This window comes from Canis lupus, chromosome 1 (genome assembly GCF_048164855.1).
Source record: "Canis lupus baileyi chromosome 1, mCanLup2.hap1, whole genome shotgun sequence".
NCBI lineage: Eukaryota > Metazoa > Chordata > Mammalia > Carnivora > Canidae > Canis > Canis lupus.
Genome location: NC_132838.1, coordinates 91,047,116 through 91,066,425, shown reverse-complemented (window position 1 = coordinate 91,066,425; position 19,310 = coordinate 91,047,116).

The following is a 19,310-nucleotide window of genomic DNA, read 5'->3' as shown; positions in this document are numbered from 1 at the left end:
GCTAGCATTTTGAAAAGGATTTAAAACTGGTGAAATTCAAACATTCTTGTGTAAAGCAAACAACTTCTGTGGTCAAATAAATAAATAAATTATATGCCATCCCTGAAGATTAACCATCTAGGTACATTACTGGTACATTAGATGTACTACAGTACATTATAAGTTCACTTATAAAAGAATTTCTTTAGTGTCAGATTTATATATCCTCTTTGCTATTGATTTTCACTCCATTATACTCTACTTATGGATTTACTACGTTTCTGTTAAAATATGCATACATCTTGGAATGCCAGGGTGGTTCAGTCTGGTAAGTGTCCAACTCTTGATTTTGGCTCAGGTCATGATCTCAGGGTCATGAGATCGAGCCCCACATCAGGCTCTGTGCTGAGCAGGGAGCCTGCTTGAGATTCTCTCTCTCCCTCTGCTCCTCCTCCTGCTTGTGCTCTCTCTCCCAAATAAACTTACTTACTTAAATAAATCTTTTTTTTTTTAATTGCATACATCTCTACCACACCATTAGGGGAAAATGTAGAAACCCAAAAAAAGAATCAATATTCACATTGTACTAATAAGAATAAAACTAAGCCATCACAATCAACACTAAAAAATCTGAGGCATTGCCCTTTTATCATTCATGTCTTAATCTAATGCAAGTCCACAAAGGGTCTCTGTTCCATGGAGTCTGAGAACCCAGAGTTTTCCATCCCATGGCTGAACCAACTCTACAGACTTAGAGTGACTTATTAGATCCTCAGAAGTGAAATGGCAGGCAAGGGAAGAGTGGCAGAGCAGTGAGATTGAGTAGGAAGGTTTCAGGAGCCAGGGATGGAAGTATGCCAATGTATCACTGACCACAACAACCTAGTTATATCGAGGTCCCCACCTACCTTTATCACTCTCTAGCACACAGCCCTGGCCCTTATTTTCTGAACTTAACTCATCTCTTTATATATTTATTTGTATCTCTGTTTTACTGCAGTATAACTGATGTACTGTATTGTACCAGATTCTTATAAAACATAATAATAGTTACATTATAATACTATAAATATTGTGAGATCATCACCACAGTAAGTCTAGTTACCATGTCACTATACACAATTACAAAATGAGAACTTTTTTTTAAAGATTTATTTTATTTAGTTGAGGGGGTGGCAAAGAAAGAGGGTAAGAGTCTCAAGCAGACTCTGTGCTGAGCACAGAGCCCCATGTGGGAGCTTGACTTCACAACCTCAAGATCATACCTGAGCCAAAACCAAGAGTCAGATGCTTAACTGACTGCACCACCCAGGCATCCCTCTTATGATGAGAACTTTTAGGATTTACTTTTTTACTTTCTTAGCAACCTTCAAATATTCAATACAGTATTATTGACTGTAGTCACCACATTGGATGTCACACCCTTATTTTATAACTAAAAGTTTGTCCCTTTTGATCCACTTCACCCATTTCACCCATTGTCCTCACCCTTCACCCTCTGGCAACCACCCATCTAATTTCTGTAATTTTGAATTTTTACTTTCTCCATTCATTTGTTTTGGGCTTTTTGTTCTACAAATAAGTGCAATCATATGGCATTTATCTTTCTCTGTCTGATTCATTTCACTTAGCATAATACCCTCCAGATCCATCCATGTTGTCACAAATGGGAAGATCTCATTCTTCTTATGGCTAAAAGTATTGCATGTGTGTGTGTGTGTACATCACAACTTTATCCATTCATCCATCAGTGGACATTTAGGTTGTTTCCTTGTCTTGGCTACTGTAAATAATGCTGCAATGAACGTAGGGGTGCATCTATCTATCTTTTCAAATTAGTGTTTCATTCCCTTTGGATAAATACTCAGAACAGCTGGATCATATGGTAGTTTTATTTTTAGTTTTCCAGGATTCCCTTTTCTCCCCATCCTCACCAACACTTGCTATTTCTTGTCCTTTTGATAACAGCCATCCTGACAGGTATGACATGCTATCTTATTGTGGTTTTGACTTCAATTTCCCTGATGAATAATAATGTTGAGCATCATTTCATGCATCTGTTGTCCATCTGTAGGTCTTCTTCAGAAATATGTCTATTCAGGTCATCTGCCCGTTTTTTTACATTGATTTGGTTTGTTATTGATCTATAGGAGTTCCTTATAGATTTTCTTTATGTTAACCCTTTATCAGACATATGATTTGCATATAACTTCCCATTCAGTAGGTTCCTTTTACCTTGTTGATGGTTTCCTTCACTGCACAGAAGATTTTAGTCTAGGGCACCTAGGTGGCTCAGTGGTTGAGCATCTGCCTTCAGCTCAGGGCGTGATCCTAGGTTCTGGGATCGAGTTCCATATCAGGCTCCCCATCAGGAGGCTGCTTCTCCTTCTGCCTATGTCTCTGCCTCTCTGTGTGTGTGTTTCTCATGAATAGATAAATAAAATCTTTTTTAAAAAAAAGTCTTAGTCTGTTTTAGTCTCATTTGTTCATTTATGCTTTTGTTGTCATTGCCTTTGGACTCAGATCCAAAAAAATATCACCAAGAGCAATGTCAAAGAGCTTACCACCTGTGTTTTCTTCTAGGAGTTTTATAGTTTCTGGTCTTACACATTCAAACTGTTAACCCATTTCAATTTTTTGTGTATGGTGTAATGTAGTAGTCCCATTTTCTCATCATGCTTTACTGAAGAGACTTCCTTTATCCATCATATATTCTTGTCTCCTTTGTTGCAATTGACTGACCATACCTGCTTGGATTTATGTCTGGGTTCTCTGTCCCACTATGTGTGTATCAAAACAATACCCTAATGTTTTGATTACTGTAGCATTGTAATATAGCTTGAAAAGAGGGCACATGATGCTTCTAGCTTCGTTCTTTTGTCTTTCTTTATATACTTATTTCCCAGCAGAATGGAACTTTCCATGGGGATAATATGCTTTCTTGACTTGTCACTACTGCATTCCCAGGTACGCTGAGTGAGTCAGGAATAGACACTCTAAAAAAATATTTTGGCTGCATAAGTGATATATTTCAAATCCAGGGTTTTTCTGGACTGATGTCCCAGAGACAGATACGTGGAGAGGTTTACCTAGATGAGAGACAGGCAGACAGCCTCTGTCTCTAGTAAATGGAATATTCATGATGCAAAATACAACAAAAATGAAATGAAATCTCAAGAGGAGATGGAGACACAACTGACAACCCAAATACTAGTGATCAGAAATCAATTAAGGAGAGGATATGCTCTCCCCACACCTTAAACAGCTGTGTATTGTTAGTAAACCCAGAGATATGCCAACAAAATGAAGCCAGGCTGAGCTAGAACACTTTGGAAGATGAAATTTTAATAAAATGTCACTGTTGGCCTATACAAAGGAATCCATAGCCAATCGTTTCCTTAACTGTTGACAAAACAGCACGGCTTTGGAAACAAGTCTCTTTCCAAAACCATCCCTTCTTGATCCCATCTTTGTGTTTCTCCAAGATTTTGTTCCTCTAAGGATAAGGAAAATATGTCCTCTCAGGGTGGAGATGAGCACTGTGGGATTTACTGAGAGGAAAAACTTTGGAGGAATAAAATTCCTGGAAGACCAGGACTGAAGTTACTCCCTTGTGCCTTGTACACAGCCTGGCAGAGCAGACAATAGATGTTTGTTGAATCAATAAATAACTAATAATGATACCATGTAATCTCAGGGCTCAAGAGCTGGAAGGGGGCCTTAAAAGTTGTCTCAACTTACAGAAGACAAAGTTGAGGCTGAAATGAAATAAACAACCATTCCAAGGTCCCCCTACCGATCAGGTCAAAATTCAATATGTTCCTTTCTTCACATCTACTCTGTGCATCAGATTACAAACCCTCTTATACATTTGTGAGGATCTCCACTCTGAAGCAATGGGCCAGGAAAGTTATAACTCTTATTCTGCACTATGAAAAGACCCAAAGAGGTGAAGACTTGCCCACATTCATATAACTCATTAATGATTGGTGCTAGGACTAGACCCAGAGTTCCTAACACCTGGTCCAAGACTCTTACAAATCCACTGAAATTCAGAGAAGAAGGTGGTTTTGAACTGAATGTGGAGAATGGCTCATGTATTCATTTGCTAGGGCTGCTGTCACAAAGTACCACTGAGTGCCCTAAACTCAGAAATCTATGGTTTCACAGTGTTGGAGGCTAGAAATATGAAGTCAAGATGTTGGCAGGGTTGGTTTTCTGAGGGCATTGAGGGAAGGATGTGTTCTAGGCCTTTCTCTCTCCTGTAGACAGTTAGCTTCTCACTGAGTTTCTTCACACTGTTACCTCTATACTTGTCTGTCGCTGGGTCCAAATTTCTCCTTTCTTAAAGACAACATTCTAATTAGATTAGGGTCACCCTATTCCAGTGTGACCTCATCTTAACTAACTCTGTTCTGAGACACTGGAGAGTTTGGACTTCATCATATAAATGAAGGAGAAGAACACAATTCAACCCATAGCAGCTAGAAAAGAGTATAAAAATGGAGAGACAGCTTTTTAGGTGAATTGAATGATGAAGAATTTAAAACAGCAAAGATAGACTGAAATAAGACTGGTAAGGCAGGGCCAACACTCACTCTAGAGAAGCACTGAGAAAGGGAGAGAGATAAGGTTAAATGGGCCCAGTTTGGGATGGAAAGACCCTCTAGGCATCCTTCCCCATAAAGTTTATGGCAGTGCATAAGGATTACAGAGCCAGAATATGCTTAATGTCTTCCTGATATCTATCCTTAGTCTCTCACTGTTACTCCAAATAGAATAAATAATCAATTGAAATAAAAGGCCAGGATGTTTCTGTCTAAAAGGTATTCAAATGCATATATATAAATACCACTGATGATAGATCAATGGAGGAGAGAGAAGGAAAATTATTATAGTCAGTGGGGAGCAGACCCTTGGTGGCCCACATCCACTCTCCTGACCCACGTCTGATGCCATCCTTCATCATGATGAACTCATGATAACAATGTCCCACTTCAAGTTCTTGGAGGTGCTTCTCTCTGCCTTGAAGACTTTTGTCAATGTGAAGAAATGGATACAGTGGACAAATACTCCAGCCTCTGTCCTCAGGATGGAAAGTTCTGGGAAGCATTCTATATCCTTCAAAGAGATTCCAGTAAAGTAAACCCCACTACCACTGCCCACAGCAGAAGCCTTCATAATTCTCCCTAATGTTTTCTTTTCCTCTGCTCCTATCTTGTTGTCACCTCTCTCCCATTCCTACTTCTTGGGATCACCTCCACAATATACTACTACCTGTACCCAAATCCTCACCTAAGTCTCTGATTTTAGTAAAATCTCAATTAAAACAATAAAGGATAAAACTGAGGTCAGCTATAGGGGTCTCAGCATTGAAAAGTTACCTACTGTGACTATCTGCTTGCTCCCCAAGGACTGAATTTAGTAAATGGCTTGAGTGTCTGCACCATGTGAGGCATCTGTTGGGCACTGAGTATAGAAAGTAAAGAAAGACATGGCCTCTGCCCTCAGGAAGTTTAAAATCTGCTGGAAAGGATTTATGGTTTGGAATATTCTCTAGCTCTTGCTGAAACACAAAGATCCATCTTCATTTGATATTTTTGATCCACAAGACCCCCAATAATTGCCCCCAAAAATCCACTTCTTCTATTGCCTCAGAACATCCCATTCAGTTTATGACCTGGGCTCCCATGGCTCCAATTTACATGTGATTCACATAACATCTGTTTAATTTTAAAGTTTATATGGCAGCTTTTCGAAATCCCAGGGACTTTCTCAACTTTTTCCTCTCTTCCCTCAAACACCAAGAGGATGGAGAAAATTAATTTCCTGTGTAAAAATGCGAGATGACAGCAGGTCTAAGGTTAAACCTATTTACAAAGGAAATTGTTGCCAATGTTTAGAAAAGCCTACTTTTATTTGAAGAATTCAGTGATCTACCTGGCTTCTAGTGTCTCATGGCATTTTATTAGGAATGAGTTTCAACCTATAAATAGCAATAGGGAAGAAAGCAGTTCATATTTGCTTTTCCCCAATGTGCTGTGAATAGTTGGCTAATAGGGAGATCAATTTGTTTCACTCAACAGGAACCATGGGAAGTTCCCCATTTTCCCTTCCTTTGACAGTGTCTTGGAATACCACACCCCAGAATCTCAGGTTGGCCTGGCTGCCCCTGCTCTCTAGAGACTCTTTGCTTTTAGTGCTGATGGCATGAGCAGTTGTGGGCTTCACCTCTAGTGGAGTGAGCCAAGCTTGGCTCTCCCAAGTGCACAATCCAGACACAACTCTTGTGGAAAGAAGAGAGAAGGGAGAAGACACACCTCTTGTGGAAGGAAGAGGGACATTGTCCTCACCAGACAGACAACTGAGGTCACTTTTCTTCTCCCATCTTTCCATGCAGATGGCAGCTCCAATATTTCTCATTCCTATCCAAAAAAAGACCCTTTTAGTTTGGACCTTGCTCTGAGTTGAGGGGGAATCATCTTGGCTCATGAACACTTTCTACAGTTCCACCAACATCATGAAGTTTCAGGAATCATCGTGGTCCCCTAAGGCCATGTCTCTTCTAGGTTCCACTGAGCCATACACAACCATTCTGCTGCACTCACTCCTCTAAGCTGAGGCCTCTCTGTATGAACACAATACCTGGTCATTTCTACCCTGAAGTCTTATCATCTACTGGAGAAATAAGGCCCAGGTCTCCTTGGCTCTCAAATCCCCTGAATATGTCAGGGAGTATACTGTGCCTCTCAAAAGTTCATATGTTGAAACCTTAATCCTCAGTACCTCAAAATGTAACATTATTTGAAAATATGGCTGTTGCAGTTGTAAGAAGTTAAGATGAAATGATACTGATGTAGGTAGGCCCCTAATTCAATATGAGGTATTCTTATGAAAAGGGGGGAATTTGGACACAGAGACATAAACACAAAGAGAATACCGTGTGAAGATGATTTACCTTCAAGCCAAGAAAGATCAAAGATTGCCAGCCAAACACCAGAAGCTAGGCATGAGGCATGGAACAGATTCCTACTCCCAGCCCTCAGAAGGAATCAATCCTGCCAACACTTTGATCTTGAACTCCCAGCCTCCAGAACTGTGAGACAATAAAAATCTGTTACTTAAGCCATTTGGTTTGTGGTACTTTATTATGACAGCCCTAGCAAACTAATATAGATTTTTATTATTGCTACCATAATATTCCTTCCCTAAGGCAATCAATACTTCTAGTCCACTTGGCTGAACTGGAAAAGGGTCAAAGGGACAAAATGCATAGGGGAAAATTTCAAGAATACTATTCTGCTACCATCTCATATAATTTAAGCAAGAGCTATATGAAAAAGATTATTTTGGAATTCAACTGGGAAAATATTAGCACTTTAGGATGCTATCAGCATTTTCCAATCTTGATAAAGTAACTCCTGAGTTGTTTTAATGCCCAAGATAATATTACTACAAAAACCATTAGTTTGGGGCTTGCTTGGTAGACACGGTGGAAAAGATATATGAGCCTATGGAGGCCCAGTGCTAGTTCCAACATGTGCTAACTGGACAAGACAGACCTCAGATCACACAAAATCCCTCTCAATGTTTTCTCATTTGTGAAAGGAGAACAGTACACCTCCTTATAGGGTTATTCAGGAAAACAATAAAACAATTTATAGGAAGTGCAATGCCTAGCATTTGAGTTTTTTTTTTTTTCCTTCTCTTGTCTTCACATGCCTTACATTGGATGTCTAATTATCTGGAAATGAAGAAGAGAAGGAAAAGGTAGGTAGCAGGATCAAGGACAACAAAAGCCCTTCCATTTCAACAAGAAACAATGTTGATGCCCCATCATTTGAGGCCTATATGCCATCAATAAGAAAGATCCTTGCACACACCCTGCTTCCTTGCAAGTACACAAGTGATTCAAATGAATTATTATCATTATAAAGCTCCTCTTTATACTGCTATGTAAAAAGAAGTTTTAATTTTACAAACTATACAATAAGATTCACAGGATCAAAAAATTTTAAATATTATTTCCACTAGGACAACCAGATCACCTCTTTGATTCCAAAAATATATTTCTGAATTTGATTCACTCATGAAAGAAGAGGGGAAAAAATGCCCAGAAATAAATATAGAAAATACATTCGAAACTATAGCAAGGAGTCCCCATCATTCAAGGTGATCCCTAAACAAATTCAGTGTCTTATCAGCACTAAGAAGCTTAGGAAACATGATCAAAGTAAATAAATGCAAATAATTAACAAATGGTAGATCCTTCCAGAAGGCAACTAAGTATAGGTAGAGAGGTACATGTTGTGTTAAGATGTCTGTACACATATACATGCATGTGTATGCTTTTATGGCTGAACATGTATTTGTATGTTATTATACATACACACACAAAGTAATCAAATTATTTTTTTCAACTTACTTGAAACTTTCTTACAATTTAGTTTCACTAAGAATATACATGCCTACCTCTCCATATCAACACACATAGATCATTCCCAAATGATCTAACTTATTAACTGTATAGTATTCCATTGTGTGGAAATATTTTCATTCATTTAACTCCATTAACAAATCTTCAGGTTGCTTCCAGGTTTTGTCATCATAGAGTTGTATCTATGTTTGATACTTACACAAAAACATTTAAAGGATCCAATAGAATTGGTGGTTCAAAGGGAAATGGATTTTACATTTTGATAAATCGAAACTTCCCTTTAAAACAAGGGTCCACCAACTTAGAATCCTGCCAGTCATATATGAGGAGACCTACTAAAGATGAACAGGGGTGATTTAAAAAAAAAATACAGAGACAGATGCTCAGGCCCCTTGTTCTTGGAAATGTTGATGTTCTATGTTTAAAGTGAGCCCAAAGTATCTGTACTTTTCCAAAGTGTCCAAAGAAATAGAATGATCAGCCAGGATTAGGAACCTCTGAGGTAAACCATCCACCCATGCAGGAGGTACTCATTAGCTACGTATCACTTATTCATCTTATTGAGAATTACTCACACATGTGGCTCTGACCTGTGTAGGGAGAAGTAGCATTTGAAAACCAGCTAGAATTAGTGCCAGAAAGACAAGCCTGTCTACTGATCCTATTTTCCCAAATCTAGCTGTAAAACTTCCTGGTTGGAACTGCTGGGATCTGTTTGGAAGCTAAAAAAGAATGTTTTGTTTTATCCCAATACCTTAGGGATGAGGAAGGAGACATTCTTGTTACTACTCTACTGGCAATTCAGCGTATGAGTTAAAGAATCCTTAGTGCTTTGAAAAAGTTGATGAACTTGGAGTATTAGGCCAATGGATAGTGCAAGCAAATGGAATTTGCTGCTACATAGACCAGTTCCACTGTGGTGGGACATTAAATGTTGGACGACATCCCTTATTTTGATGGGAAAGAAATCTGCCCTCGGCCTCCCCAGCCAAGTCTGGGAAGGAGGAGTAGAGCAGCGAGCAGTGTGACCTCCTATTCAGGAGAATAAGTCGATGCATACAGATACTAATGATGTTTATTATCCAAGGCACATCTCTTCATCTGCCTAGCAAGATTGTGAAGAGCATTCTTAATTTCAAAGACCTGAAAGACCCCCTGTAAACCTTCTCAAAGACTGAAGCTAGCTATTCTTCACTCTAGCATTAGAAAACTTATGGAGCTTTAAGTATTACTGATATCCAGGCTCCACTCTCAGAGACTTAGATCCCATGGAATGGGGCAGAGACCAGGCACTAGCATGTCCTAACCGTCTGCACAGGATTTAGTGTGAAACCAGCACTGACCTACCATTTGTAGGACAAAACTGGCATTCCTCCAGTTCCTGCATGGCAACACTCTGGTCTGAATTAAGCCACTGATGAAAGAGGAGAGCAGGAATGAAAAAAGCAAAGTGAAAGGACATCTAAAGAGATTTCCTGGGCAACACTTCCTTTCTTGCTTCTCTTCATCCTTCAGCTTCAAATGATGTCCCTGCTGCCTGATGCCAAGCTCAGAGAAGAGAGTCCTGGGGCTCAGTGTCTTCTCAGCAGGTTAAAGGAGGTCTGAAGCCCACCAGATTGTGAACCATGATCTCAAGGAACCAACCACTTTTTCACAGTTCAAACCTGGAAACATTGGTCCTAAGAGTGAAAATAGTAAAATACAGCTGGAACCCAAATAGTGACAGATTTGCTTAACTTATTAAAAGGCAGATCTGTGTGTCTTAACCAGATGCAGGTCACAGAAGTGTGGGAAGACGGTGCAAGGCTTAGGTTTAAGTGTTAATCCAGATAAGGGGGGGCATATTAGAGATGCATCTTTCCTGGGCTCATTTCCCTTTCATCCCCTTACCCCACCCCAAATAAAAGTCCAGGTGCACCTTCCACTTTGTTACATGTCAAGGAAGAGACTCTTTCCAAATGATCCTCATTCCTTTGGTCACCATCTGTGACCCCAAAACCTCCTTCCAACAGGTATACAGTTGTCAACACCATCATCAAGACAGAAGCATTTTCCCTAATTAATGCAGTAGAGTCTGCTGAATCCCCTTCCCTGAGATTAGGATGACAGAATTTTGCCCCCCAGAGGATACACAGCTCTGGCAGACAGGTGCTGACAAACCTAAAAGGTAGAGGACAAACAGGCCATAGCATCAACTAGTAAATAAAAGGTAAGCACCCAATAAAGCTAAGTCAAAGGACTGGGATACGTAGATAGTCCCAAGGGTCTCTGACACACGTTCTAGGGCCAATGAGGGAAAGGTAACCTCCTACTTTTTCTATTTTCTCCTTTCATCTATGAAAGGGGGGATTCAGAACCCTGCAGTGTTTTTCATGGTGGTTTTGAGAATCAATTTAGAACAATGCCACATGAAATTGGCTTAAAAACTGGGAGTTCTGTGCAGAGCTAAGAATTCTAAGTGTCTGTCTGGGTGGTAAAATGACACTAGGGGAGATTAGCTCTAAAAGTTCCTCTCCCCAGAAAAAGCAACTGTATGAGCCCTGATCATCCAATCAACTCAGGAGCCTCACAGGAGACTGGTGAAGGAGGAGGAGGAGACAGCAGGACAAGGTGGCTAGGTCCCATTCCTACATCCCCACCTGCGACTGGCCTCACAGTGGGTGGGAACCTTGACCCGGTGCCAGGTTGTAAAGGCTTCAGCATTATTCCTTTCTCTCCCAAGGGCCAGAAAGTCTAACTTCATCTGTGTGAGAAATGTCAGAGAGCCATTCACTGAGGAAAGAGGGGGTGGGGGATGACAGAAGAATGGGTTGCTGAGCCAAGTGCCAGCGTGTGGTACACGAGGAGTTCTGAGGGGGAGCAGGGTGGCTGAGATGCTGTCAAAAGGGGAAACACTTTGGTTTGTCATGCAACACCAGACTCTCTGGGGTTTTCAGAAAGGTTTTAGTGAAGATCTAATAGATGTCCAATGTATTTTAGACCTCAAACTGATATATTTTCTGAATATGATACTTCTGACTCTGATCAGAAGTAGAATCAATTTATTATGAGTTACAGGCTGAAAAGTTAAACCAAAGGCAGACCTTTATTTATGTAAGCGACAAAATATATTGTTAGTAGATATTATAGGTGAATTGAACGATGAAAAACCAACAGGAGCAGAGCACCTGGGTAAAGTATCATAAAGATGACAGAACCAAGAAGGGCCCTGATGATAGAACAGATTTTCTAGGCAGAGAGGAAAGGGGAGGACTGCAGGAAGGGTGAGGCAAAGAACCTTAGCAAGGACATTGTGCTTTGAAGTCACCAGAGCTATGAAAGTCCAAGGCATCCCCAAGTGCCAAGTAGTGCTTTCAAAGCCATTGTTACTATTTTGAGTCTCACAAAACCATAGATACAGCTGTAACTACCTCACCTTAAGATTAGAAAACTCTAAGGGGGTGCCTCGGTGGCTCAGTCAGTTAATCATCCGACTTGAGTTTGGATCAGGTCATGACCTCAGTTTGGGGTTGTTGAATTGAGCCCCACATTGGGGTCTGCAATCAGTGCAGGGTCTGCTTGAGATTCTCTCCCTCTACTCCTGCCCTTGCTTGAGCTCACTTGCTCTCTTTCTCAAATAAATGAACATATAAAATCTTTGGGGGAAAAAAAGAAAACTGAATGTTAGTACCCATTGTAAAGATTATAAAAGTGAATATTAGTTCTGAGGCTTCAGCTTCCTCTGTGGTCAGAGCCAGTAAGTGGAAAAATCAGGTCTCTGACTTATAGTCCAGAGATCTCTCTACCACATTTGTCCCTAAAGAAAAACTGGGATCTGCTGAGCTGCCAGTGTGCTCTAGCACTGAACTCCATGAGGCAGTGGAGTTCCAAAGTTTGGAACGTCCAAAGTTTGTCCATGAGGCAGGTGCATCAGCAAGCAGTGTTGGAAGGAAGGAAGGTCTCTGGGCTCAAAAAGGAGGTGTGGTAGTAAGGAAGAGGAAGCCAAGTGATGGAAGGCTTTAGGAACAGAATGAGGAGAATTTGGCCTCTAACCTGAAAGCCATTAATTGGCTGAGCTCTAACCACATGGAGATATCCCAAACATACTAAAATGCGTGCTCTGTGGCTCTCTGGGTCTTAAAGGATAGACATGCTCTCAGACAAGGGCCCTATTTTCACTCTCCTGTGAAAAATAATGAAAACACTGACTTAAAAGAATATCCATCTGTAGCAGCTAAAGCCTTTTCGAAGAAAACAATCCATCCGTGCAAACGAAAGAAGCATACATAGAGATATTTTTGCTCTTGCTGGTGAGAGAGATGTCAACATACCATCAGCTCAAAACCCAAGCTGAGAAGTTTAAGGAAATTTGAGAATGTCCAATTGTGCACCATTTCAGAATGCAGGGCCACAGAGACAACAAAAAGTATTTGCATTCAGCACACAAAATTAACTCTCTTTCTCCTCTTTCCATTCAGAGGCCTTATCAGGTTGGGAAATCAGACACTCTGTGTTTGGTCTATTCTGAAAGGCATTTTCTTTTTGTGTATGTCTTGACACACACACAAGCATAAGTTGTACAGAATTGTTCTACTTGATGATGAGAAAAAAAATCACTGCTTTCACTGAAGGATTACTAGGTGTCCTTTGGCCACTCCTCTCTGCTTTTCTTTGAAAATGTTAAGTAAATTTAAGAAGGAAAAGCAAGCTAAATTTCAATTCTTGGTAACACAACCATGGTTACGAACAGGCACATCGGAAAGAAAACATGGTGGAATGAAAATGCTACACTAAGTGTCTGCATGGAGCCTGTTAGTTTTTAGCAATGAATCATGACAATTATGAGCTAGCCCACCAACTCTGCCTCACCCCCTACTGTTTCCTGCCTGTCTCTTCCCAAGGGTTCTTTGTAATGAAGAGCCCATTACTTTTTATGTGCTAACTTTCCTAACCAAGATCACAGAGTACTCCCCTGCTGATTACCAGCTAAGTGATGGTTACAAAGACAATCCCCCTATCTATATTGAGGAGAAATTTATACATTATGTAGCTTTGATCAATATCTAGCATATGAATCTAGATAGCCTGTTATCTTGCACAAAAAAAAAAAAGTATAATAGGATGGGTTGAGGACTACATCTTTAAAGGAAAAATCCTTGAGATATTCACGAGATAGCCTAATACTAACAATACATTAATTTATAGATGTCTGTAAACCTCACCTTAAAGTCCCTAAGAAAGAGGGACTCCCAACGTAAGATTCTAGGATCAGGCATGAAAAAGCCACCAGGAAGAAAATAGGAAGGTGACTGAGATATAGCAGGTTCCTCCTCTGTCCTAGACACTATAGTAAGGACTATAGCAGTGTGTTACCCTCTCAATGCCCTCATCTCCATTTCAACTCTGGAAGAACAGAGAGGTCAAGGGAGGTACCCAATTCCACCTGGTACTTTCCATATCTCGGATTCTGCAGTTGGGTTCACTCGCCCCTTCACTTGCTCATTGATTTATTGAGCACCAACTCCATGACCAATTCCCTGTTAGGCAGCATAGATATAAAGCTAAACAAAATACACTCTCTCACTCATTAAAGCTTGTATCATTTGTCTATTGGAATTTCCAAAATCAGACAAAATCTCTTTGAATGACATGACCTAATGATGGCAAGAAGGATCATTGCTGATATCTGATACTCCCTCTTTCCTCTCTTTTTTTCTTGTTTCCTTCCTTCCTTCCTTCCTTCCTTCCTTCCTTCCTTCCTTCTTTCCATTTCTTTCTTTCACAAGGAGGAATTTACAACACTCAGTACATGTGACCCTATAGGGCAATGTACAACCATCAGTGGAACATAATGTCCCAAATTAGTATTCCCCATAGGACTATCCAAGGGGAGTCAACTCCAGATCTATTAGAAACAAAAGTCAACTAAGGTCACAAAAATGGGTACATAGCATCTCCCTCTAATAATTCACAAAACACATCAGTTTTTTTTTTTAAGACTCATAGAAGAACCTCTCCAACACTGCTCAATATATCACCCCCTAAACTTTTCTAAGCATTGGAATACTTAATTGGAAAAACCTGACAGTTTTCCAAATACTGGCATGTAGAGGGAGAATTGCACTAGAGGATAGATGAATATCTGATTGGGGAAAAATACATTGGCCTTTAATTCAGGCCTTTTGCTTAGAAGAAAAGAATTTGAAATCAGAAGACCCTGGTTGAAGTCCATAAATGGCCACATAGCTAAGTAAACTTGAGTAGGTCACTTAACCTCTTTGAGCCTTCACTTCCTTATACAGTAAATTAATTGGATAACACATACCTGGCACCTATCATGAAGATTAGAGATAATGTGCATATATTGTTAAAAACCTGGCAAACAAATGCGCCATAAATGACGTCCATTTCAAAATAGAGAGCATAATACAGCTGACCCACAATGAAAAAGATATATATTCTAATCTATTGTCCCATGATTTACAAATGTCTTTGAGCTGCCAGCCATTCACATTTTTATAACCAAAGATCCTCAGAGAAATGACATTCAAAAATAAAACAAAACAAAACAAAAACAATTGACAGAAGTCACTCCTACGTGAAATACTTCTGAAATAAGAAAACTGGCTTTTACCATGGTTGGCATCATGGTCCAATCAATTTAACTAACTTGCAAGAGACTGATGGGAAATTACACAAAAGGAAAAAGAAAACTTTGCATAAGAAATTATTATTTTGTCATTTATTTTGTCTTTGTGTTTTTCCTTTGTATTTGATCCATTACATTTCTCACACACACACACACACACACACATTGTCTTTGCATGTGTCTTCACTACATATATTAAATAAAACATTTTAAGCTCTATTTTTATAATCATCAAAATCAATAAAATAGAATTTCCCAACACCCCATTAGCTAAAACAAGGGTTTGGCAGGTTGTATTCCATAGTGCTCTTTACCTCCATGTCCTAGTCTTATTTATTGTCATTTGGTATTTTTAACTTATATATCTTTTAAAATCATGTTTCACATTTATAATCAGCATTCTAAACATATTTACAAAATTGTTTCAACCATATTTTTTATTTGTTTTAATATTATTATGAATAATTAAGTAAAGTTATATTTCTTCCCAGGTTAAGATGATCTTGAATACGGTCACTAAAAGTCTGCATGCAATAATCCCAATTCCTTACAAATATATTCATTAAGCTAAAATGTATATATCTTGAAATCTGTATCAAAGTGATATTAACAATGAGCATGTATGAAAAGTCAGATTATGGATGACTTTTAAATATTTCACCTAAATACACTACCCCTAACGTTCCCTATTAACATGACAATAAAGGGATTTCTATAAAGATATAAACCCATTAGGATAAAGAGAACAGGAGAAAAGACAACAGCAACAGTCGTGGAAGCTGGAAAGCAGATGGTCCGTGGTAATTGACTTAGCAGACCCAGGAAAGCTGAATCCTAAGCTGACAGTGGGAAAACCCATGAAAAACCCAATTTACCCGAAGAACACCCAAAAGACTCAGAAATTGGCAGCACCAGGTACCTCTGTTAGCAGGAGTTGAAGGTCAGAGTAAAGGAGGATTTGTGCAAGTCTGTTTAAGAAGTAATGAGATCCCCAAATCCCCTCCAGAACTCCACGTGGCCAGGCAATGGCCCATCCCTCCCCCGAAGCTTCCCTTCAACCCATGCCTAACACTGCAAGCTTAATCTCCAGAGAAAGTAAAACAAGAGGGCATGCCCAAGAAGTTATCAGATATAGGTGAGGATGAGGGTACTGAGCCCTACTGAAAATAAAGGGTTTAAAAACACACATTCTGAATGCCACCACCCCTCCTTCCTCCAGCAGCTCCTGTAACACAGGCAACCAGGTCTTAGGCCCTTCCAAAAGGCAATAAGAAGTCTTATCTGCTGTATTTGACCAGTGCAAACAGAAAGCCTTCAACAAACAATAGCATTCCCCAGTGAAACAATCCCAACAGCTCAAAATGCAGTGACACCAACAATCAATACGATCCATCAGAGTGTTCCTTGGCTATAAACCGTACCGATGTAGTAGTGAGAACATAGACACTAAATGGAAATCAAACCAAAACTACCCTGTAAATATATAAACATATCCAAAGGAACATAGAGAGAGTGTGTCTATGTGTGTCTGTGTGGGGGTAGGGAGGACCTTGAGGATGTCTCTGTGTCTGGATATATCTGGGTAAATCATAACGATACAAATCAAAACCACAATGAGATACCACCTCACACCAGTGAGAATGGGGAAAATTAACAAGACAGGAAACAACTAATGTTGGAGAGGATTTGGAGAAAGGGGAACCCTCTTGCACTGTTGGTGGGAATGTGAACTGGTGCAGCCACTCTGGAAAACTTGTGTGGAGGTTCCTCAAAGAGTTAAAAATAGAACTGCCCTACGACCCAGCAATTGCACTGCTGGGGATTTACCCCAAAGATACAGATGCAAAGAAACGCCGGGACACCTGCACCCCTATGTTTATAGCAGCAATGTCCACAATAGCCACACTGTGGAAGGAGCCTCAGTGTCCATCGAAAGATGAATGGATAAAGAAGATGTGGTTTATGTATACAATGGAATATTACTCAGCCGTTAGAAATGACAAATACCCACCATTTGCTTCAACGTGGATGGAACTGGAGGGTATTATGCTGAATGAAATAAGTCAATCGGAGAAGGACAAACATTATATGGCTCATTCATTTGGGGAATATAAAAATTAGTGAAAGGGAATAAAGGGGAAAGGAGAGAAAATGAGTGAAAATATCAGTGAGGGTGACAAAACATGAGAGACACCTAACTCTGAGAAACGAAGAAGGGGTAGTGGAAAGGGAGGTGGGCAAGGGTTGGGGTGACTGGGTGATGGGCACTGAGGGGGACACTTGGCAGGATGAGCACTGGGTGTTATGCTATATGTTGGCAAATTGAACTCCAATAAAAAAAAAAAAAGATAAATCCTCATCCTCCATTGTGGGAAGTAGCCATATAAAACAGGTCATGGGGAGCCATGGAGGTAAATGCTCAAGAATCTCCTTGAAAAGCCACACATGGTAGCCTCTGAGAAGGCAGAGAGAATGGGAAGCTGGGACCAGTGGGTGACCACTGCTCTTCATAACAAGATCTATAGAACTATTTGATTCTTTCAAACATATTAAAAATAAGTAAGAAAATTGGTTTTGTTACATGATGAGGCACAAAAGAAATATCAATGAATAGAAAATACAGGACACATCTTTAAATATAATAGAGCATAATTAGGTATTAATCTAATGAACAACCTAACAAGCAAGGTGGAGCAAGGAGATGAGGTTGTGAATAAACCACAAAATCATCCCCTCTCAGCTAACTCTGTGGAAAATAATTCAACAGCAAAAGAAAGAAGAAAAGAAAAGAGGGAGGGAGGGAGGGAGGGAAGGAAGGAAGGAAGGAAGGAAGGAAGGAAGGAAGGAAGGAAGGAAGGAAGGAAGGAAGGAAAGAAAGGAAAAGATAAAAAAGAAAAGTAAAAAAAAAAAAAAAAAGTAAAAAAAAAAAAAAGAAAAAAAAAAAAAAGAAAAGTAAAATTTCGGGGAGCCCATCCTTTGAGACCTATGCAAGCCTTCAGCTCTAGAACTTGTTTCTCTGCCAGCCAACTCCAATCAAGTTAGAGTCTTGTCTTATATCCTATCATGCCAAAACAACATCTGTAGAAGTTAGAGTCACATATTTTTAAAATATAGCATAAGAAAACTTATCTGAGGCTAAGGGAAGGCAAAGTATAAAACAATCAAATCACAAAATAAAATTGGCATATTTAAAAACAATAATTTTTAAAACATCCATAAGACTGAAAAGGAAATTAAATAAAAAATAAATGTTAGGGGTGCCTGGGTGGCTCAGTCGGTTAAGCATCTGCCTTCGGCTGAGGTCATGATCCGAGGGTCCTGGGAGAGAGCCCTGCATTGGGCTCCCGGCTCTGCAGGAAGCCTGCTTCTCCCTCTCCTCCCTGCTTGTGTTCTCTGTCATTATCTCTGTCTCAAATAAATTAAAATCTTTAAAAAAATAAATGAATGAATAAATAAATAAATGTTAATTGATTAATTAGGAAAAATTATAAGCTATAAATATGATAAAGAGATAATATCAGGCAGCCCCGGTGGCGCAGCGGTTTAGCGCCGCCTGCAGCCCAGGGCATGGTCCTGGAGACCCTGGATCTAGTCCCACGTCAGGCTCTCTGCATGGAGCCTGCTTCTCCTTCTGCCTGCGTCTCTGCCTCTCATTCTCTCTCTGTGCCTCTATGAACAAATAAATAAAATCTTAAAAAAAAAAGAGAGAGAGAGATAATATCTATACTAATTGAAAAAATTCTTCCAAATCAATAAGAAAAACACTCTTATGTCACAGAAAAGAGAATAAAATGAGCAGAAAATTCATAAAAGAACAAAGTAGACATTAACATGTGATAAATGGAAAACATGTTCAGCTCTCTCTTTAAAAACAAATTAAAATTCCTATCAGATGGAAATACACTTTTAAAGGTAATATTAGTAAGAAAACCAAGTATTCTTATATATTGCTTAACTATTCCCATATATTGCTATTGGAAATTTAACTTGGAACGCCACTTGGCAATATGTATTAAGAACCATAAAAGTGCTCATACTTTTGAATCAATAATACCACTTCTAGAAATCTATCCTAAGTAAATGAGAGATGTAGTAAAAGATTTATGTACAAAAAATTTATCACTCAGTTATAATCCCACAAAAGGGAAAAGATTCAGTAAATTATGGTGTGCCTTGTAATAGAATATTAGGTAAAAATTAAAAGTCATATTTTTGAAGAACATTTAATAGCATAGGTAAATGTTTATGACAAAATATTAATGTTAA